We start from the raw sequence: 25,561 nt of genomic DNA, 5'->3' as shown, positions 1-25,561 counted from the left end.
GTGTGAGAGAAAGAGAAAGAGGGAGAAAAAGAGGGAGAGAAAGAAAGAGACCGAGAGAGGCCCAGGTCAAAATCAAATCAAATCAAATTTATTTTTATATAGCCCTTCGTACATCAGCTGATATTCTCAAAGTGCTGTACAGAAACCCAGCCTAAAACCCCAAACAGCAAGCAAAGCATGTGAAAGAAGCACGGTGGCTAGGAAAAACTCCCTAGGAAAAACTCCCTAGAAAGGCCAAAAACCTAGGAAGAAATCTAGAGAGGAACCAGGCTATGAGGGGTGGCCAGTCCTCTTCTGGCTGTGCAGGGTGGATATTATAACAGAACATGGTCAAAATGTTAAAATGTTAAAATGTTCATAAATGACCAGCATGGTCAAATAATAATAATCATAGTAGTTGTCGAGGGTGCAACAAGCACGTCCGGTGAACAGGTCAGGGTTCCATAGCCGCAGGCAGAACAGTTGAAACTGGAGCAGCAGCACGGCCAGGTGGACTGGGGACAGCAAGGAGTCATCATACCAGGTAGTCCTGAGGCATGGTCCTAGGGCTCAGGTCCTCCGAGAGAAAGACAGAAAGAGAGAAAGAGAGAATTAGAGAGAGCATATTTAAATTCACACAGGACACCGGATAAGACAAGAGAAATACTCCAGATGTAACAGACTGACCCTAGCCCCCCGACACATAAACTACTGCAGCATAAATACTGGAGGCTGAGACAGGAGGGATCAGAAGACACTGTGGCCCCATCCGATGATACCCCCGGACAGGGCCAAACAGGCAGGATATAACCCCACCCACTTTGCCAAAGCACAGCCCCCACACCACTAGAGGGATGTCTCCAACCACCAACTTACCGTCCTAAGACAAGGTCGTACTGGTTTTGGGAGTGAAAGTGGATATAACAGATATTCCTGTGAAATTAGTGTTTGTGGAAAGCTGGGGATGGCCGAGTGTTTACTTCAGCCAGCTAGCAGGCCCTCTACTCCTCTCACACAACTCTCAATCAATCAAGATTTATTTTATGCAGTATACATTGCGTGGCACAGAGCTCTTCAGTGGTGGGTAATAGGAGTCGTTTAGCACAAGTGCTTGCATGAGAAGAAATAAATAACATTCACAATGTTACTATCATTGGATGGGCCTGATGTTAGCCAGGCATTAACACACGTTTAGAAAGCAGCAAAACGCAGCAGGACATAAAGACAAGACTAGTGGAGATCGATGAGACATGGAAACAACAACATCACCAAGAGAGAGAGAGAAAAAGGCAAGAGAGACAGGGAGAGAGAGAGAGAGAGAGAGAGAGAGAGAGAGAGAGAGAGAGAGAGGGGCATAGAGAGAGAGACTGAGAGAGAGAGAGACAGAGAGAGAGAGAGAGAGAGAGAGAGGCATAGAGAGAGAGAGAGGCATAGAGAGAGAGAGAGAGAGAGAGAGAGAGGCATAGAGTGAGAGAGAGAGAGAGAGAGAGAGAGAGAGAGAGAGAGAGAGGCATAGAGAGAGAGAGAGACAGAGAGAGAGAGAGAGAGAGAGAGAGAGAGAGAGAGGCATAGAGAGAGAGAGAGACAGAGAGAGAGAGAGAGAGAGAGGCATAGCGAGAGAGACTGAGAGAGAGAGAGAGAGAGAGGCATAGAGTGAGAGAGAGAGAGAGACTGAGAGAGAGAGAGAGAGAGAGAGAGAGAGAGGCATAGAGAGAGAGACAGAGAGAGAGAGAGAGAGAGAGAGAGAGAGAGAGAGAGATCGAGAGAGAGAGAGAGAGAGAGAGAGAGAGAGAGAGGCATAGAGAGAGAGACTGAGAGCGTTAGGTTGATATGATGGCTGAGGATGATTATGAAGTTACTGTAGTAATACCATTGATACCCTGTCTAGACCCCATCCTCACTGTTCTCTTCCCTCCTCTCCCCCTTCTCCTCCCTGATCATCAGACCCATATTACAGCCAGCCAGGGGCTCTCTCGTTTGAGGTGCTGGTCGGTGTCATAATTATCTAACACAACGGGGCTGCTTCTCTTATTAGTAATTAGCTCCCACCAAACTGATTGGTATGGCTTCCTGTTCTCATCCCTTTTAATGTTTCAACATTTACTTTGTGCTTGAAGGATTTGTTTGTATATATCTTGTGTGATGAGCGCTTTTCAAGTAATTGGCTCCTGAGGGACAGCACTTTCTAACAGTTAAAGAATAATTACAGCCCTATGAAATGTTAAACTGCCCTCGCTGTCTTTCGCAGGGGCCTAATTGCGTGCAACAAGTAAGGCAGGCTTTTCATTTTGTTCATCACAGGGACAGACTGAACTTTCATGGAAACACACAGAAATGTTGTAGAGTGGTAAATACCCTCACATATGGTAATTTTGTAGGACACCAAAGCAGTTTTGAAAGGCAGAGCTCTCATTGAAAGCGATGCCGGTAGCTTGTTTTTTTCATGTTGTGGAGTGGGGTGTGAGAGCTGGGTGTCTGTGGGGTGTTATGCTCTAATGGACTTTTGCATATATTTATTATAAAGCCGAGAGAAGGAGAGTTCTTACAGGAGAAAATACACTTATTTACCATAAAAATGCCTTTTAAAAAATCACTGTGTTTTTCTACTCATTGTCGTTTGGATGCACGGTTGAAAAGCTTTGCTTTACTTCTTTGTTGTTGTTTTGAATATATGGGAAGCAGATTAAAATCTAATAGGTCTTTGAACTGAAAGACTTTTGTTGTTTTTCTCTCTGCTCGATGATTAGATATTTTAATATTAGATATAAGAACCATTGAGAAATGTAAATGTAGGCTTAAAAAATATGTAGAGTTAATAGAGGAAATTATAATTCTCCTGGCTATTTCATAAAACATTCATTATTCAAAAGAGAGAGGAAAAAGGCAAATGAACTAATAGGGAAATATCATTTTGGCCTAATTTATTTATGGTATAGCTGAGTGGAATTCTATGAAGTAGAGTGTGTGTCTGGTATTCCTCATTTTTATTTGTTTATCATTTTGTGGATGTGTGTCGAGAGCCTATATGCATACAAGCATGTGTGTCTGTCGGGCCATATTTGGATGCACGTATGTATATTTCCTTTTACTGCTAAAACCTGTCTGTGTCTAAATTATAATGTGTGAATTTCTTTGTATTTTCTCTAACAGATTGGTCAGCACAACATGGTAGGGAGATAAAAAAAGGCCTTAGAAGGTACTTTCCTGAGATGCGCACGTTTGTCCTTTAAATGACATAGCAGTCTGAACCTCTTCCATATCAGTTTTTTTGACAAATCGTTATGCAGGGTGTAACTTTTTTATAATGACGTTTAAATCTATTTAGACAGAAAAATCAACGATAGGTTAAATGGTTGGATGGTAATTCACAACAGTAAATAAATAAGGTGATTCCTCTCACTCTCTATCTGTTATGAGCAGTGGGTCAAGCATAACTGTTGGTGAGGTCTTCACACATGCAGAAACTGAAGATTATTCAGACAACCTGTCAGTCCACAGAGACAATGACTATGAATTGAAAAGCATGATGTATTTTTCCATACTTGTCTATTCAGTGTATTCAGAATATAAATAGAGTATACTGGATATTTATTTACTTTAAGACCACTAATATTCTGGCCATTGTATTAGTACTTGTCAGTAGTACAAAAATCATGTTTGGGAGGCTCTGGAATGTACACACATACCTCTGGACTTGTGCTATGTACTGACATTACAATCTCCCTCTAACGTGTCCTGGCCATGGAGAGAGATTCACTCTTCCATACACCGCTGTCACTCCACATGATTTAAGTTTTGGTATGCAGCTCATATTTATATATTTTTTCCCCTTGCAATGCGTGCTGAAATACTGTGCATTGATTTTGATCCAGCGAGGGCCTGGCTAAAGGCACCATTGATTTTGATCCAGCGAGGGCCTGGCTAAAGGCACCATTGATTTTGATCCAGCGAGGGCCTGGCTAAAGGCACCATTGATTTTGATCCAGCAAGGGTCTGGATAAAGGCACCATTGATTTTGATCCAGCGAGGGCCTGGCTAAAGGCACCATTGATTTTGATCCAGCGAGGGCCTGGCTAAAGGCACCATTGATTTTGATCCAGCGAGGGCCTGGCTAAAGGCACCATTGATTTTGATCCAGTGAGGGCCTGGCTAAAGGCACCATTGATTTTGATCCAGCGAGGGCCTGGCTAAAGGCACCATTGATTTTGATCCAGCGAGGGCCTGGCTAAAGGCACCATTGATTTTGATCCAGCGAGGGCCTGGCTAAAGGCACCATTGATTTAAGAGGAGTGGATGGGCGTTGTGGTCTGCATGCCTCACATTCCTCCCTGAATACGGTCCTGCTCCTCCCTGACGGACCTGACGGACCGACGGACGGGGGAACAATGTTGGTATTGCTGCAGACAATGAGAGCGCGAGAGAGAAAAAGAGAGAAAGAGGAATTAAGATTGGGGAAGCAAGAGAGAGAGAGAGAGAGAGGGAGAGAGAGAAAGAGAGAGAGAGAGAGAGAGAGAGAGAGAGAGAGAGAGAGAGAGAGAGAGAGGGAGAGAGAGATAGAGAGAGAGAGTTGAAGGATTGAAATGTCTGACCCTTCAAAATGGTTTTCATCATAGGTAGTGTATGATGTTCTCAGCATTTCCCCTCTCTAACCCTCCCCTTATATCCCGTGGTCGTACTGAGGCTATAGCCCTCTTACTGTAGCTATCAGTAGATCCTGTCTGCTCTGTCCTACAGGTCTCTCCAACCATCAACTATCAACTTCTAATAACCCAGCATGACTAGCTATTTCCCTCTCCTTCTCTCCATCCCTCCCGGTCCCATTCTGGATTTCAGGTTGTATAATGTGGTAATGCGCTCAAGTGAATTATAAGTGAGGACTCAGTAGCTCAGTATTGGCAGCAGGCAGCCCTGCCATCGTTGTGCCCAGTGGGCCCTTTGTAAATAAAATGTTATTTCACGGCTCCATATTTCATGCCCTGTGTGCACAGAGGGCTCAGCGGTGCCATACCTACCTACCTCACTAGATATCAGATCTCTCTCTCTCGCTCTGTGTCTCTTTCAGTACAGCACCCCTCGTAGGCTGTGCTAGCTACACCACTCCATGCTGCCATGCTGCCTCACATACTGATTGAGATGAGAGGATATGGTGCAGAACCATACAGTTATAATATTGGTGCTCTCTATAATCTCTTATGGTTGTCATTATTTCTGGAGTCAGTGATGTGTTTTATGGAGCTGTTACACTGATGGTGATATGATAGTTAGGGATATAGTCGTGTTGGGCTTTGAGTGACATGTCAAAACCTCTGATGAATCTTGTGTACATTATGAAAATATGTCGAACTACAAAAAAAGCAGATATTCTTGTAAAAACTGTATGTGTTTTGAATTGCAATAAAGTAATAGCTAGGTTTAGAGAATTAAACAGACAAACATAAAGTGAAAACAAAGAAACAAACAGATGATGGCCAGAGGATGTCCAGATGATGGCCAGATGATGTCCAGGTGATGGCCAGGTGATGGCCAGATGATAGCCAGAGGATGTCCAGATGATGGCCAGATGATGTCCAGGTGATGGCCAGGTGATGGCCAGGTGATGGCCAGGTGATAGCCAGATGATGTCCAGATAATGGCCAGATGATGACCAGATAATGTCCAGATAATGTCCAGATGATGTCCAAATGATGGCCAGTTGATGGCCAGATGATGGCCAGATGCATCAGAAAGAGCATGTCTATTGAGTTACATGTTTTCCCACTTGTCTCTGAGTGTGTCCATGATTTCCCAGAACATACAGGTGTGGACTGTGAAGAGCCTGGGCTCTAGAAGTGTTAGCTACTATGACTGATTGGGTTCATCTGCACCTAGCCTATGAAGACAGACTGGTTAAACGGTTGTTTATACAGACGTAAGCTATACAAAAACACTTGCAAAGGTGTCAGCATTACCGATAGGAAGTGGTATATGTAAATACAGGAATCATTTTGTTTTTATTACAAATAACAGAACTTTGTATAATGGTAAGTATAGCAATTTCAGTTATTTTATTGCTGAAAATCTTTTGAACCATTTAGATCCATTTAGATAGTTCTACCATTTGTAACACACTGTAGCCTATTTGGGGATGCGTTGGTAGGTATGTTGGTAGGCTAAATGGGATGAACTGAACTATCACTAACAGGCCCATGGTTTTCCAGGCTATTAGATGGATCTAGCCTGTGATCCACCATGGGGAAGAGATGCAGCCCATGGCTAAACAAACCTCTCTTTGTTTCAGGGTGTGCTGAGTGATCTCCATTGAGCAGAGAAGGGTAAACACTGCTAGCTCTATAGAGATACACATTGTCAACACACTGTGCTCATTAACTATAATGAGATGTTATGAGGAGCCCTTGAGCTCATTGTGTGGATTCTAGAGGATAACCTGTCCTGCTACTGTTGTTGTTGTTTCTGCAAGGCAAATCTTGGCTTTAAGATTGAACAAAAAACCCACTGCCTGCATTCTTCTATTCTTTCTTCCCCTCAGTTCCCCCACCTAACCGTTCACCGACCGACAAGTCGCCTCCAGGATGGCTGTTAGTTGCTGAAAATGCTTTGCTCTGTTTCCCTCTCTTCTCTCGCTCCTCTGCTTGCCCTGTGTTTGCCCCTGCCTTTCAAGTGCTATTCCTCCTCTTGCTGTAGGTCTGGGGGTCTAATCTGTGTTTCTCTGGCCTCTCAGAGGTGGCACACCTCACCTTAATCCTGTGCGGTTGGCCCTGGCTGTTAGCCCCAGACCCCCCCTGCTCTCTCTTCAGCTAAGTCTTTAATGAGTCTGACACCGACCTCACACTGGGGTCAGACTGACCTGTTCTTTCTTTGGGTTTCAAACGCCAGGCGTTCCACCTAACCGGCACGTCTGCTCACTCTGCTTGCTAGTACTGGCCAACCAAGACTGTGCTGTGTGCAGAGCCCCTACTAGCTTACTCTAGCCAAGCCTGAACCATGGAGCCTGTGTTGTGTGCAGAGCCCCTACTAGCTAGCTCTACCCAAGCCTTATCTATGGAGCCTGTGCTGTGTACAGAGCCCCTACTAGCTAGCTCTAGCCAAGCCTTATCTATGGAGCCTGTGCTGTGCGCAGAGCCCCTACTAGCTAGCTCTAGCCAAGCCTTAACCATGGAGCCTGTGCTGTGTGCAGAGCCCCTACTAGCTAGCTCTAGCCAAGCCTTAACCATGGAGTCTGTGCTGTGCGCTGAGCCCCTACTAGCTAGCTCTAGCCAAGCCTTAACTATGGAGCCTGTGCTGTGTGCAGAGCCCCTACTAGCTAGCTCTAGCCAAGCCTTAACTATGGAGCCTGTGGTGTGCGCAGAGCCCCTACTAGCTAGCTTTAGCCAAGCCTTAACTATGGAGCCTGTTCTGTGTGCAGAGCCCCTACTAGCTAGCTCTAGCCAAGCCTGAACCATGGCGCCTGTGCTGTGTGCAGAGCCCCTACTAGCTACCTCTAGCCAAGCCTTAACTATGGAGCCTGTGCTGTGTGCAGAGCCCCTACTAGCTAGCTCTAGCCAAGCCTTAACCATGGAGCCTGTGCTGTGCGCAGAGCCCCTACTAGCTAGCTCTAGCCAAGACTTAACCATGGAGCCTGTGCTGTGCGCAGAGCCCCTACTAGCTAAATCTAGCCAAGACTTAACCATGGAGCCTGTGCTGTGCGCAGAGCCCCAACTAGTTAACTATGGAGCCTGTGCTGAGTGCAGAGCCCCTACTAGCTAGCTCTACCCAAGGCTTATCTATGGAGCCTGTGCTATGTACAGAGCCCCTACTAGCTAGCTCTAGCCAAGCCTTAACTATGGAGCCTGTGCTGTGTACAGAGCCCCTACTAGCTAGCTCTAGCCAAGCCTTAACAATGGAGCCTGTGCTGTGTGCAGAGCCCCTACTAGCTAGCTCTAGCCAAGCCTTAACTATGGAGCCTGTGCTGTGTACAGAGCCCCTACTAGCTAGCTCTAGCCAAGCCTTAACAATGGAGCCTGTGCTGTGTGCAGAGCCCCTACCAGCTAGCTCAAGCCAAGCCTTAACTATGGAACCTGTGGTGTGCGCAGAGCCCCTACTAGCTAGCTTTAGCCAAGCCTTAACTATGGAGCCTGTGCTATGCGCAGAGCCCCTACTAGATAACTCTAGCCAAGACTTAACCATGTAGCCTGTGCTGTGCGCAGAGCCCCAACTAGTTAACTATGGAGCCTGTACTGTGTGCAGAGCCCCTACTAGCTAGCTCTAGCCAAGCCTTAACTATGGAGCCTGTGCTGTGTGCAGAGCCCCTACTAGCTAGCTCTAGCCAAGCCTTAACTATGGAGCCTGTGCTGTGTGCAGAGCCCCTACTAGCTAGCTCTAGCCAAGCCTTAACTATGGAGCTTGTGCTGTGTGCAGAGCCCCTACTTGCTAGCTCTAGCCAAGCCTTAACTATGGAGCATGTGCTGTGCGCAGTGTGTGCAGACTTTAGCCACCGTCCCTTCCACTTTTCTTCCCAGCAGCCTCCTTACTTTTCCTTCATGTGTCATTGAAGGCGCTATTGTGGTAGCTAGCCACCGTCGCTATGCTGCAGAGCACTGCATTCCGACCCTAATTAGGAACGGGACACAGGATACTCTTAAAGCCGGGGAGGGGAGTGTATGAGGCTCTGACATGCATGGCTAGTGTAGCCTCTTTGACGACAATGAGTGGCTTCACCTTGGCTGCTAATTGGCCCAGCTCGGATCTCTCTCTCTGGCTGGCTGCTGGTAGTGGAGTCTCCAGGCAGCCAGTCTCCAGCAGACTATGGATATGTCCCAAATGGCACCCTATTTCCTATTTAGTGCGCTACTTTTGACTAGAACCTATGGGTAGTGTACTATAAAGGGAATAGGGTGCCATTTGAAGTGCAAACTCTGTCTTTTCTTCTCTTCTCTCCGCACTGATTGGAAACGATCTCAATTTGATGACAGTTGGTTGAGATTTTTCAGCCGGCTGCATGCAGCTTGACACCCCTAATTAGATTCTCCTATACGGCGGTTTTACATTAGACAAACATTTGTGCAGACCAACGGGAGATGCCAGCTTTTGTTTGGATGGGTTCCTTCTAACAGAGTGCAGAGTAGAGTGGAGTGGAATGGTGGAGCGAGCTGCAGAAAGAAACAGACATGTTTGCTCATTTGTGCGTGTTTGGAGACAGAGTGTCTGTTTGAAAGAAGGGTTATATCTGTAACAATGGAATTAATGAATTAAAATCCTGTTGTTGAGAGAATGTTGTTTAGAAACCCCTAAAGTTGATAGATGACCTACACCCACCATACAGCCATATAGGACTGGGTAATGCAGAGTCCCAGGTTTACCAACAGACATGAATGGATTGGGGAGGACTCTCTCCCCTCCTTGTCTTTGTTACAGGTGTGCTCACTGATAAGCATCCTGAGGTGAGATATGCTCACCACCATCGCCCACATATTTCCATCATGCGGCCTTTTATTTTCAGAATAAAAGCCCCCTCACACCCCCTCCACTTATCTCCTCTGCGATCACGGCCCTTTCAAAGCCTAACTAACCAGGTTTCAAATGGCCTCTTCAGCCGGTTACAAGATGTAGCTCATCTCTCTCCCACACCCACAGCAAGGTCACACTCTTTTAAATTCATTTGGTGGGAGGAAGAAAGAGAGGAGGAGAAGGGGAGGGTGCTGAGAGCAGAGCAGAACAAGGGCCTGTCCTTTGCTGGAGGTCACTACCAAAGCCAGTCATCATTTTCAGCTGGATAAGGGGAATGGGAGAGAGATAAGTGTGTGTATATGTGTGTGTGTGTGTGTGTGTGTGTGTGTGTGTGTGTGTGTGTGTGTGTGTGTGTGGTGTGTGTGTGTGTGTGTGTGTGTGTGTGTGTGTGTGTGTGTGTGTGTGTGTGTGTGTGTGTGTGTGTGTGGTGTGTGTGTGGGTGGGGCGTGTGTGTGTGTGTGTGTGCGTTCGTCCGTCTGGTCTCCGTGGAGGTACAGGTACTGAATCATTACCATATCCACACCGTTGGCTATTCTGAGGGGTTTTCTGTAATACGAGGGGCTTTGTACTTCAGCCTGTCCCACTGTGTGTCTGCTGGGGATGTCAGAATGATCGGTTAATCACAGGGCCATCATAAGGAGGAGTGGAGAGGGATGCTACACTGCACAAGAAGTACAGATTTACTGTACATTACACCATTGAATTAGGATGATTGTCTATATACCTGCAGACATATCCTGTAAGTAGTATGTCAGCATAAGTGATATAACTCATATTTTCAGCATAGGGGATATAACTCATATATTCAGTAAAGGTGATATAACTCATATTTTCAGCATAGGTGATATAACTCATATTTTCAGCATAGGTGATATAACTCATATTTTCAGCATAGGTGATATAACTCGTATTTTCAGCATAGGTGATATAACTCATATTTTCAGCATAGGTGATATAACTCGTATTTTCAGCATAGGGGATATAAACTCAAATCTTCAGCATAGGGGATATAAACTCAAATCTTCAGCATTGGTAATATAACTGATATTTTCAGCATAGGGGATATAACTCAAATTTTTAGCATAGGTGAAATAACTGAAATATCTCATATTTTCAGAAGGGGATATAACTAATATATTCAGCATAGGGTATATAACTAATATTTTCAGCATAGGGTATATAACTAATATATTCAGCATAGGGTATATAACTAATATTTTCAGCATAGGGTATATAACTAATATATTCAGCATAGGGTATATAACTAATATTTTCAGCATAGGGTATATAACTAATATTTTCAGCATAGGGTATATAACTAATATATTCAGCATAGGGTATATAACTAATATTTTCAGCATAGGGTATATAACTAATATTTTCAGCATAGGGTATATAACTAATATATTCAGCATAGGGTATATAACTAATATATTCAGCATAGGGTATACAACTAATATTTTCAGCCTAGGTGATATAACTAATATATTCAGCATAGGTATCATATAACCACAATGTACTATTTTCACATTCTAACGCGACCATGTTGATTCCTGAGCAACGTATTCACAAATGTGATCAATTTAATTGACATAGTTGAATAATACTCCCTACAGGCATGCTGACATACTGTATCCAGCCAGATTGTCTCAGACTACTATTAGTGGAACCCTACAGCGGTAACAGTGGGGTATTATACCAAGGAGTCAGCTGCCTGTCCTGGTTGATTAGCTGCTTTACTGTTCTGAGGCAGCTTGCAGTGCTACAGACCATTTCAATTCTAGCAATATATACCAGTGGATACCTATGGATTCTGGATCTGTTCCTTGCACTGACACTATTGTACAGGTGAGTGTTTAACAGTTTCAGTTCACTCTAGTACAAATGATGGAACATTCTATACACATTATTGTGATGGGAATGCAAGTCATTTCTGTTGAAGAGGCTATGGAACAGTACCATAGTTGTAGTACAGGACATTACCAGAGCTGGTGAGTAAGTAATCCACACAGACACAGATGAAAGTGTATCCTTTGGGTTTGAGTTAAACCACAAGAGTAGGTTAGCATCCAGTAGTCTGAGACTCCTGTGTTAGAGGAGTCAAACCAAATCTACATTCTCAGGTTTCCTATCCACAGCCAAATGTACAATGACAGGCAGAGAGGAGAGAGAAGAGAGAGAGGACCCTGGTTTTGGGGCTTGAGCGCTTTCTGGTCCAAACCCCCATTGGTTTGGCTAAGTACTGTCCGTACATGCCTTAATAACTTGTACACCCCGGGTCTGCCAGAGGATGCCTGCATCCCAAAAAATACATCTTGACAGATTAAGAAAAAATGCCATGCCGTCTTTGTTTTGGTTAACTGTAAAAAGTAACAATCACATGTTCACAGGTTAGACTCATGATCTCTCCTCTCTCCACTCCTCTTTACTCTCTCCCCTCTCCTTGCTTCTCTCCTCTTCTCTCCTCTCCTCTCTCCCCTTTCTCCACTCCTCTCCCTCTCCCCTCTCTCCTTGCTTCTCTAGTCTCTCCTCTACTCTACTCTCTCCTCTTTCCTCTTTCCTCTTTCCTCTCTCCTCTTTTCTCTCTCCTCTCCCCTCTCCTTGCTTTTCTCATCTCTCCTGTCTCCTCTTCTCTCCTCTCTCTTCTCTCTCCTCTCTCTTCTCTCTTCTCTCTCCTCCTCTAGATGGAGCTGCTGAGGATATAGAGAGGCATTGTGACTCTGTTCCTTTCCTGCCTTGGTTTCCCTCCTACCTGGGATATGAGCCCTATCAAATTACTGTATGTATAGGAAATACTTTATTAAAAGTGAGCATTTTATTTTCTATTTTCCTCTAAGGAGTCACAGTATGGTGTGAATTTAGATCAGGTAAGGGTGGTCATCTTTGAAAGGCAATAATTAATGATTGATAATGATAATGATTATTCATATCTGAAAATTCATATGAATACTGTGTATAGCGACTGTGAAATGCACCTATATTAAGTGACTGGCCTTCAACACTTCCTGACATTTGATTTACATTTAAAATTACATTTGATCCTTTTTTGACACTGTGAATAATTAAAAACCCTGCTGGCATGATCTTACATTAATACAAATAAAATATTAAACTGACAGTAAATTGTGCTTTTTACTTTACTTATTAATTCCATAATATATGTAGCATTGCTTTTGTAATTGTCAAACACATATTTAAACATGATGGTTAACTCAAGGAGAAAGATATGTCTGGTACAAGAGGTACAAACAAAATCACTAGTGTACATTAACAACCCCAGACAAATCACTAGTATACATTAACAACCCCAGACAAATCACTAGTGTACATTAACAACCCCAGACAAATCACTAGTATACATTAACAACCCCAGACAAATCACTAGTGTACATTAACAACCCCAGACAAATCACTAGTATACATTAACAACCCCAGACAAATCACTAGTGTACATTAACAACCCCAGACAAAATCAGTAGTATACATTAACAACCCCAGACAAATCACTAGTGTACATTAACAACCCCAGACAAAATCTCCACAAGCCCCTTTCTCTCTCCTTCTGTGACGGAGAGCTGCAATGAAAACAACTGGTTATGACACTTACACCAGTCTCTGTGGTGCCTTGGTTTAAAATGACATGTTTGGGTGAAATGCACAAAGACATTATCATCACCTCCCCAAACACAGTGCAATCTCAGCCCTGAGCCCTGTAGCTACTGCGGTGATGTGGTCTGGATGCTACGGTGTTAAGGTGTTATCATGGTGTTATCCAGGTGGGTAAATCAACGCTGTTTAGCCTGATTGAACTGTCTACGTGGTGTGGTGGAGCCGACCTTGCTGCCGTGGTGCTGATGGGAACAGCAAGGCTGTTTAGAGACGGGGTTGAGCCTCCTCTCTCCTGTCTGGTCTGTCTCTAGCATGCCCAGGTATTACATCCTAACCAGCAGACTCCTGTTTCACCAGAAAGCTATCACATTTCATAACACAGAAAAATAACACTTTAGCAGGGGGGTCAGGTGGGGAAATGCACCTCTAAATGAGGGTTAAGGCCGTATCATTGTCTTCTCTGGTGGAGGCACGGCCCGCCTCAAATAATTCTGCTGACCTTCGGTGGCATGCGGCTGGTTCGACATGGAGGGGTTAGCTGGCGGGGAGACGATCCTTTTCACACAGTCAGTTCAGCCCATTCCCCTCAAAATGGCTTTTTCTTCTCCTAGACAATCATCTGATACGGCGGCTGAATGAAATCCTAGATTACATAAGAGAGAGGTCCTCTCCTCTCCAGATAAGGGCTGTGTCTCAGACACCCGAAGCCGCTGCTGCTCTCCTCTCTTTTTCCTCTCATCTCTCTCTTCTCTCCTCCTCGCACATTATCTGCTCTTCTATTTTCTCTTGTCGTCTTCCTTTTCTTAAAACTTGAGCACTTGATTTGAAACGTCAGCTGGCAGCAGCCAGTGTAGATGAATATGTAAATGTCAGTAAGCTGTTTTAGTGATAGTAGATGCACTGTATTGCGGTATAATACTTTAGGGAGATGGACATTTTCTATGTAGCCCACCATCATTTCACAGGTACAGAATGATGTAATGTTCTATTCTTCATTGATTTATCCCTCTATGCCTAATGCGTCTTCTCTCATATTTCCCCCGTAATACAAGGGACATCATCCAAAGAAATATTCCCCCTTCGTAGCAGACATGGAATTGAACTAAGCATTAAATAAAGAATGAAATCCATTATACATTTGAGGAGGAAAAATAATACTTTATTTCCCTTGTGTACATGCACTATATGAGAGAGGAGAGAAGACTTGCTATTGATCTTGGGTTTCATTAGGTGAAAATGCCTCCCCTGGTGTAAAACAGCAACTTCTCAAGACGGAGCTGAATCTGAGTAAAACCTTAACGAGGGACATCTGTGGAAATATATGCCCCACCTGAGATATTCATCAAAGAAGGACATAGAATGTAAATGAATTGGCTCCTGCAATGGAATCACCGTAATAGATTCAGCTAGGAGCATCCGGCAGAACAGAGTGTGTTGACAGACTGACGGGGCTTAATCAAACACACACACACACACACACACACACACACACACACACACACACACACACACACACAGCCGTTTAACAGTGTGAAGAGCGGGGGACAGACGGGGCCTAGGGAGAACACTAGGAGTGGGGCTCGTCTCAATCTGCTAGGACTCGTGCCAATGGTGGCCCTAGCCCAGAGACACGGAACAGAGCGCCACACTGTGGTGTGGAGGGGGAATGATAATGACCCCAAAAATATTTGAATAATAAAAATATACAGTGAAAGGTGAACAGGATACACTGTACACATGTGGAAAATAGATACACTTTGAAATATATTCCATACCCATGGAGGCAATTTATGCTTTCACAAAATCAAAGAATATGTAAATTGCACAATCTTGGTGTTTTTAATTATCTGTACGGGTTGTTTATGATGTTTTTTATTCATACCAAGTTATGGATATTTCTTGATAACAGAGCTTATCTAAATTATACTGCTAAGACAAAACGACTTATGTTTCTGCAATCCCCCTATCTCTCTCTCTCTCTCTCTCTCTCTCTGTCTCTATGTCTCTCTCTCTCTCTGTCTCTGCAGTCAGCAGACAGAACAGAACAGGGACTGACTGGAGGGCTGATATACTGGGTTTAAATCAGTAATTAAACCTGAACAAGGACCTGATGCTTGTGTCTCATATCCCCAGGATCTACTCTGTGAAATTAAATATTTGAGTGCTGGGGGGGCGTGTCACTAAATCCATCAGGAATGGAAATGGGCTCAAAGCCTTTGCATAAGATTATCCAAATGCATTTTTGTCTTTAGTTTTAATCATGTCTTTGCTTTAAATTAATGTTAATAATAATCTTAAAAAAGTGAAAATGAAAATATTACAATAGATTATCATAGATTAAAAAGCCATCAGTCCATGGGATGTATGACTGAAGGCTCACAGATCATACATGAATAGGAGTGGGATTGGGAAAGGAGTGCAAATGAAACTGCATTGTGTGAGTGTGTGAGTGCTGATTTGACACTACCAAAAATATGGCATTATTTTTATGCCACTGCAAGCAGAATAACATTTTACCAATGTTGTTTGCAGGAGGATGAGTTGATGCAGTTTTAGTTGTTGTGATTAACCGGATATATTTACATCACAATCTTGAAAGACTTCTTCATGCACAGAGTTTCTGGTATCAAGTGTTTGGGAGATAAGAGGAGGAAGCCAGGTCTTGTCGATGGTTGTGACTTATCTTAGAGAGGAAGTGCGAGGCAGATTGTGTTTCAATCCACATGTATTATCTTAGACGCTTTGAGGTATTTTGTATAAGAGCAATTTAGCTACTTAGGAATGCTTTTTACTGTTCAACTGGGGGATGCAGCACTTCAGCAAGTTTCACCCAAAACAAACATCTGCATGGATTAAAAAATTAAAAGATTTCTGAAGAGGTGACCTGAATATATAATCTACAAACAATACAACTTGCCGCATCTTAAGCACAGTATCTGATTTGTTGCTGTGAATACAATTGCCAAAGTAAGCCATCTTTCAGAACAGTGGCACTTTCCCACAATGTGCCCTGTCTCACATAGCTTAAAGGTTCACTCTGCAACTCTGCGTGTTCAAACCTAAATCTACAGTTGGAATCTTAAGAACCCCTTCCTGATTACGGAACGTTGAGTCCACAAAACTCTTCCCAAGTTATTTTGTTTATCTCGGAATACTATGGTGGGGTAGGTTGGAGATTTTTACGGTAAGTATTCCCTGTTGAAATCCTCTTTAATTCATTGGTTAAAAGCACAAAGGAATGCTGGGTGCTCTAATGCCGTGACAAACCCGGGCACCGGCAGAGTGCACATCCAAGACAATCCCAATGCTACCTGTGCCATGGAGATTAGGCCATTGTGTTGGGGGGAATGTTATCTGCTGCGTGCCAAGCACACACTCCCTCGCTGTAATGTCACCAGTAAGGTGCTTAAGATGCGTCAGTTTTGTCGTATGGATTTATCGATTCTGTTTTGGGGAAGCGAAGAGAAAATAGGTGACCTGGTACACTGTAGCCTATCTTTGATATAGTTCTCAATGATCCCCTTTGTGCTCCTATGTGTATTTTGACTATTCATCAGCAGTGTCTGGGTCTGTACTGTATCATAGCTGAAGGAGGGGACCCTTAATTTATTTATTTTTCACATTTATTTATCCAGGTAGGCTAGTTGAGAACAAGTTCTCATTTGCAACTGCGACCTGGCCAAGATAAAGCATAGCAATTCGACACATACAAAAACACAGAGTTACACATGGGATAAACAAAACATACAGTGAATAATACAGTAGAACAAAAGTAGAACAGTAGAACAAAAGAAAACAAAACATGTACATACAGTGAGTGAAAATGAGGTAAGTTAAAACCTGTTGGGGCTAGGGGGCAGTATTTGCATGGCCGGATAAAAAACGTACAAGATTTAAACTGGTTACTACTCTTGCATATAATATATGCATATAATTAGTAGATTTGGATAGAAAACACTCTACTGTTTCTAAAACTGTTTGAATGGTGTCTGTGAGTATACAGTGGGGCAAAAAAGTATTTAGTCAGCCACCAATTGTGCATGTTCTCCCACTTAAAAAGATGAGAGAGGCCTGTCATAGGTACATGTCAACTATGACAGACAAAATGAGAAAAAAAAATCCAGAAAATCACATTGTAGGATTTTTAATGAATTTATTTGCAAATTATGGTGGAAAATAAGTATTTGGTGGGTGTCAAATTAGCTAGCCGTGATGGCCGGGCTATCTACTCAGAATATTGCAAAATGTGCTTTCGCCGAAAAGCTATTTTAAAATCTGACACAGCGATTGCATAAAGGAGTTCTGCATCTATAATTCTTAAAATAATTGTTATGTATTTTGTGAACGTTAATCGTGAGTAATTAACCTCTCTAGGGTAGGTGGCACCAAATCGTCCCACCTACGCAACAGCCAGTCTAATCCCGTGGCGCGATATTCAAATACCTTAAAAATGCTATTACTTCAATTTCTCAAACATATAACTATTTTACACCATTTTAAAGACAAGACTCTCCTTTATCTAACCACACTGTCCGATTTCAAAAAGGCTTTACAACGAAAGCAAAACATTAGATTATGTCAGCAGAGTATCCAGCCAGAAATAATCAGACACCCATTTTTCAAGCTAGCATATAATGTCACATAAACCCAAACCACAGCTAAATGCAGCACTAACCTTTGATGATCTTCATAGGACATTATGTTATACAATACATGCATGTTTTGTTCAATCAAGTTCATATTTATATCAAAAAACAGCTTTTTACAGTAGCATGTGACATTCAGAACTAGCATACCCCCCGCAAACTTCCGGGGAATTTACTAACAATTTACTAAATTACTCACGATAAACGTTCACAAAAAACATAACAATTATTTTAAGAATTATAGATACAGAACTCCTCTATACACTCGATATGTCCGATTTTACAATAGCTTTTTGGTGAAAGCACATTTTGCAATATTCTAAGTACATAGCCCAGCCATCACGGGCTAGCTATTTAGACACCCAGCAAGTTTAGCCTTCACCAAAATCAGATTTACTATAACAAAAATGTTATTACCTTTGGTGTTCTTCGTCAGAATGCACTCCCAGGACTTCTACTTCAATAACAAATGTTGGTTTGGTCCCAAATAATCCATCGTTATATCCAAACAGCGGCGTTTTGTTCGTGCGTTCTAGACACTATCCGAAATGGTAAATCAGGGTTACGAGCATGGCGCATTTCGTGACAAAAAAATTCTAAATATTCCATTACCGTACTTCGAAGCATGTCAACCGCTGTTTAAAATCAATTTTTATGCAATATATCTCGTAAAAAAGCGATAATATTCCGACCGGGAATCTGCATTTCGGTAAATAGAGGGAAAAAAAGAAAGACGGGGGCGACCAGTGCACGCGCCTAAGCCCACTGTCCCCTGATCGGCCACTTGACAAAGGCGATAATGTGTTTCAGCCTGGGGCTGGAATGACGACATTCAGCTTTTTCCCGGGCTCTGAGAGCCTATGGGAGCCGTGGGAAGTGTCACGTTACCGCAGAGATCCTTTGTTTTGGAAAGAGATGTCAAAGAAAGCCAATAAATGGTCAGACAGGCCACTTCCTGTAAAGGAATCTCTCAGGTTTTTGCCTGCCATATGAGTTCTGTTATACTCACAGACACCATTCAAACAGTTTTAGAAACTTTAGGGTGTTTTCTATCCATATCTAATAAGTATATGCATATTCCAGTTACTGGGTAGGAGTAGTAACCAGATTAAATCGGGTACGTTTTTTATCCGGCGGTGTGAATACTGCCCCCTAGCCCTAAGAGGTTAAGTAAATTCACCGGAAGTTTGCGGTGGGTATGCTAGTTCTGAACATCACATGCTAATGTAAAAAGTTGGTTTTTGATATAAATATGAACTTGATTGAACAAAACATGCATGTATTGTATAACATAATGTCCTAGGAGTGTCATCTGATGAAGATCATCAAAGGTTAGTGCTGCATTTAGCTGTGGTTTTGGTTTTTGTGACATATATGCATGCTTTGAAAATGGCTGTGTGATTATTTTTGGCAGGGTACTCTCCTGACATATCTAATGTTTTGCTTTCGCTGTAAAGCCTTTTTGAAATCGGACAGTGTGGTTAGATTAACGAGAGTCTTGTCTTTAAAATGGTGTAAAATAGTCATATGTTTGAGAAATTGAAGTTATAGCATTTATGAGGTATTTGTATTTCGCACCACGCAATTCCACTGGCTGTTGACTAGGTGGGACGCAAGCGGGAGGTTAAGGCAATAAATAGGCCATGGTGGCGAAGTAATTACAATATAGCAATTAAACACTGGAATGGTAGATGTGCAGAAGATGAATGTGCAAGTAGAGATACTGGGGTGCAAAGAAGCAAGATAAATAAATAAATAAATACAGTATGGGGATGAGGTAGGTAGATAGATGGGCTGTTTACAGATGGGCTGTTTACAGGTGCAGTGATCTGTGAGCTGCTCTGACAGCTGGTGATTAAAGCTAGTGAGGGAGATATGAGTCTCCAGCTTCAGAGATTTTTGCAGTTCGTTCCAGTCATTGGCAGCAGAGAACTGGAAGGAAAGACAACCAAAGGAGGAATTGGCATTGGGGGTGACCAGTGAGATATACCTGCTGGAACGAGTGCCATGAGTGGGTGCTGCTATGGTGACCAGTGAGCTGAGATAAGGCGGGGCTTTACCTAGCAGAGACTTGTAGATAACCTGTAGCCAGTGGGTTTGGCGACGAGTATGAAGCGCGGGCCAACCAACGAGAGCGTACAGGTCGCAATGGTGGGTAGTGTATGGGGTTTTTAGTGACAAAACGGATGGCACTGTAATAGACTGCATCCAGTTTGTTGAGTAGAGTGTTGGAGGCTATTTTATAGATGACATCACCGAAGTCGAGGATCGGTAGAATGGTCAGTTTTACGAGGGTATGTTTGGCAGCATGAGTGAAGGATGCTTTGTTGCGATATAGGAAGCCGATCCTAGATTTAATTTTGGATTGGAGATGCTTAATGTGAGTCTGGAAGGAGAGTTTACAGTCTAACCAGACACCCAGGTATTTGTAGTTGTCCACGTATTCTAAGTCAGAGCTGTCCAGAGTAGTGATACTGGACGGGCGAGCAGATGCGGGCAGTGATCGATTGAATAGCATGCATTTTGTTTTACTTGAATTTAAGAGCAGTTGGAGGCCACGGAAGGAGAGTTGTATGGCATTGAAGCTCGTCTAGAGGTTAGTTAACACAGTGTCCAAAGAGGGGCCAGAAGAATACAGAATGGTGTCGTCTGCGTAGAGGTGGATCAGAGAATCACCAGCAGCAAGAGCAACATCATTGATGTATACAGAGAAGAGAGTCGGCCCGAGAATTGAACCCTGTGGCACACCCAGAGAGACTGCCAGAGGTCCGAACAACAGGCCCTTTGATTTGACACACTGAACTCTATCAGAGAAGTAGTTGGTAAACCAGGCGAGGCAGTCATTTGAAAAACCAAGGCTGTCGAGTCTGCCAATAAGAATGTGGTGATTGACAGAGTTGAAAGCCTTGGTCAGGTCGATGAATACGGCTGCACAGGTAATGTCTCTTATTGATGGCGGTTATGATGTCGTTTAGGACCTTGAGCGTGGCTGAGGTGCACCCATGACCCGCTCTGAAACCAGATTGCATAGCGGAGAAGGGATTCGGGGGGATTTGGTGGGATTCGAAATGGTTGGTAATCTGTTTGTTATGTTGGCTTTCGAAGACCTTAGAAAGACAGGGTAGGATAGATATAGGTCTGTAGCAGTTTGGGTCTAGTGTCACCACCTTTGAAGAGGGGGATGACCGCAGCAGCTTTCTAATCTTTGGGAATCTCAGACAATACGAAAGAGAGGTTGAACAGGCTAGTAATAGGGGTTGCAACAATTTCGGCAGATCATTTTAGAAAGAGAGGGTCCAGATTGTCTAGCCCGGTTGATTTGTATGGGTCCAGATTTTGCAGCTCTTTCAGAATATCAGCTATCTGGATTTGAGTGAAGGAGAAATGGTGGGGGCTTTGGCGGGTTGCTGTGAAGGGTCTCGGGCAGTTGACCGGGGTAGGGGTAGCCAGGTGGAAAGCATGGCCAGCCGTAGAGAAATGCTTATTGAAATTCTCAATTATAGTGGATTTATCGGTGGTAACAGTGTTTCCTAGCCTCAGAGCAGTGGGCAGCTGGGAGGAGGTGCTCTTATTCTTCATGGACTTTACAGTGTCCCAGAACTTTTGTGGGTTAGTACTACAGGATGCAAATTTCTGTTTGAAAAAGCTAGCCTTAGCTTTTCTAACTGCCTGTGTATATTTGTTCCTAACTCTTCTGAAAAGTTGCATATCACGGGGGCTATTCGATGATAATGCAGAACGCCACAGGATGTTTTTGTGCTGGTCAAGGGCAGACAGGTCTGGACAGGTCAGGTCGATTAGAAAGGCCTGCTCGCAGAAGTGTTTTAGGGAGCGTTTGACAGTGATGAGGGGTGGTCGTTTGGTCACAGACCCATTACGGATGCAGGCAATGATGCAGTGATCGCTGAGATCTTGATTGAGGTGTATTTGGAGGGCGAGTTAGTTAGGATGACATCTATGAGGGTGCCCGTGTTTACGGATTTGGAGTTGTACCTGGTAGGTTCATTGATAATTTGTGTGAGATTGAGGGCATCAAGCTTAGATTGTAGGATGGCTGGGGTGTTAAGCATGTCCCAGTTTAGGTCACCTAGTAGCATGATCTCAGAAGATAGATGGGGGGCAATCAATTCACATATGGTATCAAGGGCACAGCTGGGGGCAGAGGGAGGTCTATAGCAAGCGGCAACAGTGAGATACTTGTTTCTGGAAAGGTGCATTTTTAGAAGTAGAAGCTTGAATTGTTTGGGTACAGACTTGGATAGTAATAGAGAACTCTGCAGGCTGTCTTTGCAGTAGATTGCAACACCGCCCCCTTTGGCAGTTCTATCTTGGCGGAAAATGTTATAGTTAGCGATGGAGATTTCAGGGTTTTTGGTGGTTTTCCAAAGCCAGGATTCAGACACGGCAAAGACATCCAGGTTGGCAGAGTGTGCTAAAGCAGTGAGTAAAACAAATTTAGGGAGTAGGCTTCTAATGTTAACATGCATGAAACCAAGGCTTTTACGGTTACAGAAGTCAACAAATGAGAGCACCTGGGGAGTGGGAGTCGAGCTAGGCACTGCAGGACCTGGATCAACCTCCACATCACCAGAGTAACAGAGGAGACGTAGGATAAGGGTACGGCTAAAGGCTATAAGAACTGGCCGTCTAGCACGTTCAGAACAGAGATTAAGGAGCAGGTTTCTGGGCACAATAGCATAGATTCAAGGCATAGTGTACAGGAGGTAAACCTAGGCATTGAGTAATGATGAGAGAGATATAGTCTCTAGAGACGTTTAAACCAGGTGATGTCATCGCATATGTAGGAGGTGGAACAACATGGTTGGTTAAGGCATATTGAGCAGGGCTTGAGGCTCTACAGTGAAATAAGACAGTAATCACTAACCAGATCAGTAATGGACGAGGCATATTGATATTAGAGAGAGGCAGGCGTAGCCAAGTGAACATATGTGTCCAGTGTGTGGTTGGGCTGACTGGGGACACGGCGATTCAGACAATTAGCAGGCTGATGCTAACAAGCTAACAGTTAATAGGCCGGGGCTAAACAAGCAAGCAGTTAGCAGACCGCGGCTGGCAAGCTAGCAGTTTGCAGACCGGGTTAACAAGCAAGCAGTTGGCAGACTGGGGCTAGCAGTTACTAGACCGGGGCAGGCAAGCTAGCAGTTAGCAGACCGGGGCAAGCAAGCTAGCAGTTAACAGACCGGGGCTAGCAAGTTAGCCTTTGGGGGACGTCGCGATGGGGCTAAGTCTGTTTTTGCCTCTTCGTGCGGTGACGTCGATAGACCAGTCATGGAATTAGTAGGGTTCCAAGTAGCTCTAGGTAGCTAGTAGGCCGCGGTTAGCAGAATGGGCCTTCAGCGGACGTCGCACCTGAGGGGCTGTTGGAATCCTCGGGCAGATTATGTCGGTATTCCAGTCGTAGAGGATCGGCGGGGTTCCGTGCCCCGTACCGGCAGTAGAAGGGGTCCGGATATTGTAGCCCAGGAGTGGGCTTCAGTGGTAGCACAGGAGCCCTGGCCGGGCTAGCTTCAGGATAATTGGTGCTTGCTCCGGTATGGAAACGCTAGCCAGGAGTAGTCACCCGGGATTGCGGTTAGCTAGTTGCGAAGATCCAGATGAAAATGTTCAGAGTTTGCAGTAGGAACCTGGGGATATGGGTAAAAAATTTAAATAATAATAGGTCCGTTATGCTCTGGTTTGAGTCATGTTGTTTGAACTGGCGAGAGCTTTCCGAGCTAAAGGTTAGCTGGTGACTGCTAGCAATGGTTTGCTGACTGATAGCTGGTAGGTAGTTAACTGGCTATCTTCAGTTGAGGGATTCCAGATCCGAAGTAAATAGAAATACTTTAGAAAAAAGCCTGATCCACGCCATATTGGGTGAGGCGGGTTGCAGGAGATTATTTAGAAGTTGAGGTTTAGGAAAATATTTAAAAAAGATATGCGAAGAAAAAGATGTAAAGAGATATATACAAGGGACACGACAGGACAAAGACAAAGACGTCTGACTGCTACGCCATCTTGGAAACCAAGATCTTGGAAACCAAGCTGGCGGTTAATGGTGGTGTTCCCTGAGTAGTACGTTTTATCTGTGTTCCACAGAGATCAGGAGCTTCGGCTCAACGCTCTGCAGGCTGACTGGCTGCTGGCTGCCAAAGGCTGCAACATGTAAATGAACCAACCTCATGATGACGCAGCGAGGTAGGGAACTGAACCATGAACACCTCGGCTCAGCTCCTCAGATCCTCAGCCTCTGTGACGACTAAACCACATCTGCCCACCAGGAACATCTCAAACCCCCCTGCCTCTCAACCCAGCCCCCTTGTTTATAGACTACAGGACTCAGTGTTATAAGGACTGTCTGAATCCCAACCCTACGGAATTACTGGCTGAATTCAGGCTAACAGACAAGGCCTTCAAACCTGCAGTATTACTTTATGAAAACTATAATCAAAGCTTTAAAATCATAGTACTATAAAAACGACAACAGAGCTCTGAAAGATGAAAATATTCCAAACAGGCTATATTATAGTCCTACAAACATAACTGACAATAACCTTCTGAAATGAGCCCAGAGCCTTTCAGCCATCTGTGGCCCCTGGAGTGGACTGACTGTTAGAGGAGGCACAAGGCAGCAGTGGAACACCACAGAGACTGTAGTAGAGACTGTAGTAGAGACTGCAGTAGATACTGTAGTAGAGACTGCAGTAGAGACTGTAGTAGAGGTAGAGACTGTAGTAGAGACTGTAGTAGAGACTGCAGTAGGGACTGTAGTAGAGACTGCAGTAGAGACTGTAGTAGAGGTAGAAACTGTAGTAGAGACTGTAGTAGAGACTGCAGTAGAGACTGTAGTAGAGACTGCAGCAGAGACTGTAGTAGAGACTGCAGTAGAGACTGCAGTAGGGATTGTAGTAGAGACTGCAGTAGAGACTGTAGTAGAGACTGCAGTAGAGACTGTAGTAGAGGTAGAGACTGTAGCAAAGACTATAGTAGAGACTGCAGAAGAGACTGTAGTAGAGACTGTAGTAGAGACTGCAGTAGAGACTGTAGTAGAGACTGTAGTATAAACTGTAGTAGAGCTTGTAGTAGAGACTGTAGTAGAGACTGTAGTAGAGGTAGAGACTGCAGTAGAGACTGTAGTAAAGGTAGAGACTGTAGTAGAGGATGTAGTAGAGGTAGAGACTGTAATAGAGACTGTAGTGGAGACTGTAGTAGAGACTGCAGTAGAGACTGCAGTAGAGACTGCAGTAGAGACTGTAGTAGAAACTGTTGTAGAGACTGTAGTAGAGACTGTAGTAGAGACCGCAGTAGAGACTGTAGTAGAGGTAGACACTTTAGTAGAGACTGTAGTAGAGACTGCATAAGAGATTGCAATAGACTGCAGTAGAGACTGTAGTAGAGACTGTAGAAGAGACTGCAGTGGAGACTTCAGTAGAGACTTCAGTAGAGACTGTAGTAGAGACTGCAGTGGAGACTTCAGTAGAGACTGTAGTAGAGACTGTAGTAGAGACTGCAGTAGAGACTGTAGTAGAGACTACTGTAGAGACTGTAGTAGTGACTGTAGTAGAGACTGTAGTAGAGCCTGCAGTGGAGACTTCAGTAGAGACTGCAGTAGAGACTGTAGAAGAGACTGTAGTAGAGACTGCAGTAGAGACAGTAGTGGAGACTGCAGTGGAGACTTCAGTAGAGACTGTAGTAGAGACTGTAGTAGAGACTGCTATAGAGACTGTGGTAGAGACTACTGTAGAGACTGTAGTAGAGACTGTAGTAGAGACTGTAGTAGAGACTGCAGTAGAGACTGTAGTAGAGACTGTAGTAGAGACTGTAACTAGATTGTAATAAACAAA

Source organism: Salmo salar, chromosome 26 (assembly GCF_965601325.2).
Source record: "Salmo salar chromosome 26, fSalSal1, whole genome shotgun sequence".
In the NCBI taxonomy this organism is placed as follows: Eukaryota; Metazoa; Chordata; class Actinopteri; order Salmoniformes; family Salmonidae; genus Salmo; species Salmo salar.
The sequence above is the reverse complement of the archived record's forward strand: the minus strand, read 5'-3'. Positions refer to the sequence as shown.